Source organism: Sceloporus undulatus, chromosome 5 (assembly GCF_019175285.1).
Source record: "Sceloporus undulatus isolate JIND9_A2432 ecotype Alabama chromosome 5, SceUnd_v1.1, whole genome shotgun sequence".
NCBI classification, from domain to species: domain Eukaryota; kingdom Metazoa; phylum Chordata; class Lepidosauria; order Squamata; family Phrynosomatidae; genus Sceloporus; species Sceloporus undulatus.
The window spans coordinates 49,818,901-49,822,230 of record NC_056526.1 but is presented as its reverse complement, the minus strand read 5'-3'; positions in this window follow the sequence as shown (position 1 = coordinate 49,822,230).

Sequence of the window (3,330 nt, the reverse complement as noted above, 5' to 3'; positions counted from 1 at the left end):
ACAGCTCAGGAGACCCAGCCAAATTTACTACAGAGGAGAACCAAAGGAAATGTCCCATGTTACAACTGCAGTGCTTGTAAATATTGCGTGAAAACTACCGAGTTTGTTAACCCTGTGAATAACAGATTGTATACTCTGAATGATTTGTTTACTTGTAATACTAAGGGTGTTGTTTATGCCATTCAATGTCCCTGTGATCTTTTGTATATTGGCATGACCACTCAAAAAATAAAAATGAGGATATCAGAACATAGGAGCTGCATTAGAAATAGAAGAATTACTGCACCTATGATCCAACATTTTATTCAACGCAAGCACTCAGATACGGATATCAGATTATGGACGATGGAAAGAATTTCTGGAACTGGGACATATTTGGATTCTCCGGCAAAGAGAACTGTTTTGGATTTTCACTCTACAAATACAGAAACCACATGGATTGAATGAGAACTGCAATTGGTCTGAAATTCTATAATTATCTGGTTATTCCTTTTCACTTATGTTAGAGTTTGTCGTGATAAACATTATTTATTTGGCTGATTGTACTGGTACATTTAGATCAACATAATGGAAGAGGTTATTATTACCTACAGGATCTTACTTGTTACAGAATGGTCTCAGGTGGGGTTCAACAGGTGTATCAGTTTTTGTGATTGGGAAGGGATATAGAGTTCCCACTTGCTAATCTCCATTAGGGCTTGCAATTACATGTGGGGCATCCTAGTCCTAGGTAAATATGGATACAATTTGGAGTACATTTATATAAAAAAATTTTTTATTATTACAAATATATATCTCATAAGTTGCCTGCATACATACTTTTTCAGGCATGATATAAGGTCTATGAGGACCAACAACTTGCCTACAGTGATGGGATGTTCCCACATACCATATGATATACCTTACAAGGCTGCTCTATTAGGTATTTATGTATTATGTTTTTCATCTATATAGTCTTTCTTCATTACTCATATGCTGATGTATGTGACCCATACCTATTTTATTTTCACAGTTTTCTATGACCACTGACGAAGACGTTCTAGTTGAAACGCGTTTGGTCTCTGTTTTGTACTTCCTAACTGTAATGGGTATACTGTGTTACCCTTTTAATTTTGCCTCTGTTGTGTACTCCCCAACTGTATGGACATATTGTGCTTTCTTTTTTAATTCCATGTTGAGAGGCACAGAGGATTTGGTATTTTGTGTTCTTGATACCTCCATATGGGATTTGCAGTTCCCTAGCCCAGTACTGACTTACTAGCCTTATGCATGTTAGGGCGTGGCTCACAGGCCAGAATAAGCCTCTTTTTGTGTTTAGGATAGCATATACTCTATGCTTTGTAATTTCTTTTAATCTCCTCTCAGCATTCCATTGCTTCATATTGTTTTAATAAATTTGCTGTGTTTCCCGTTTTTATCCCCCCTAAACCTTTTGTCCATTCACTTGCTTGTTTCAGTTTAGGGCATCACCTCCCAGTTTTTCCTTGTCTAATGATGTACCAGGATTCACATTCAGTAGGATCTCACTTCTGCCATGGAGTGTTTCCACTACTTTGACTCAGTGCTGCCTCTTGGTATTCATTGTTTTAAAAAATCCTATGGTTAAACAGTGCAGTGGTGATGAGGGCTTCAACAGAAATCAGAAGACTATTACACCAGTCACGACTGAAAGTTTTCTAGATCCAAACCAAATATATGAAATTTGAGCCAGAAGAAGCACTCAGGCATTTAGTGCTGTAATGCAGAATTGCTTCCTCGAAGCAAAAATGAGTGAAGTGTGTAGATTTTTCAAAACCACCAAAATATATTTATAAAATGGTGTTCAGTTATGATTATAAAATAGTGTTCAATCATGCTTTATGATCACCAGTGGCAAGTGACACTCAGATAAACCAACATACTGACTTCTCACAGTGAAGTGATAATTGACAAAATATAAAACTGTGTTTTGTTTAATGTGATGTCATTTGCCAGTGGAATTTTAAGTAAAATATGCATCAATGCATAACATAGGCTGCATTCTCACTGTGGTTAGAAGCCTATGACAGCCCTACCACTTCAGTTAGGAGGCATTGGGTGGTCTAGTCACATGATATAATATTCCTTCATAAAACAACTGAATCCTACACACACAAAAACTCTGAACCATGTGGAAGCCATGTAGCCTACCTTTTCTGTGTGCTACATGCTAGTTTTTCTACATTCAGGGAATAATTCTCCACCCATAGAAGAATATTTACTGAAGACAGGCTCTACATCTATGTGAAGACTGACATAGCAAAATATCAGTATAAGCTTACTGCCTAGTGTTAACTAGGATGTAGTAAGAAAGACCAGCTTCACATAATATAAAACAAGTCTATAAGAAAACAGAATGATACATTAAAACTCACTACTTTACTAGCACACCTGATTATTATTTTTACCTCAGAAAGCAACATAATACTCACCAAAGTGATCAAAACCTAATAAATTTATTTCACTAAGGACCAAAGGTGAACTTCATTATCCACAGATTTATCAGACAACTGCAAAGACAAATTCTTATGAGCTTTCCTTTTCTGCAGATTAAATGGAACTTGCTGTAGAGACAAATGTCAAAATCAGTTTGAAACCATTTCTCATGAATATTGCCTTCATATGTAAAAATGTTCTGTGGTCCTCCAAGGATGCACAATTATTCGAAAGAAACTAGGGAAATGTTCTGCATAATTATAAGCTTTACATATTTCAACTTTTTTCCCAATCCAATCCCTTCAGTCTTTCAAAGAAAGATACTATAAATCAGCAAATAGTGGCACAGAATACTTCTTTTTAAATCTCTATGTAACATCAAGCAAAAGAAGCTTAGCAGAGCTGAAGAAAATAAATCATAAGAAGTAGGCAGCTAAATTTCAAAAGGCAGGTTTAAAGTTTTAACTTGCTGAAATATTCTATGCAGGTTACTTCATTAATTCGTATAAAATTTTGGGAGCTGCCTGATCTAATAATTTTCTTAAAGGAAGCATTCTACTAAATTAGTTAATGTTTATTTCTTTATTTTTATCTGATTAAAACATAAGAAACAATGATGGAAATAAAGAAAAGAAAATAAGAGCCCAATAGGCTTTCCTTTTCCAGTCTGAAATTACTCCAGGACTATATGTTTTTAAAAAGGCCAAAAGGAAAATAACATTACCCATAAACCTGGAAAAATTGATGTCTACTTATACCAAACATGCACATACCTGTCTCAAAGCACCTACATATGCCCTGGTTATCACAGCAAAAAAGTTACTATTTTGGAGTACATGTCTCAGAATTCAATAATCAACATGGACACTCTGCTAC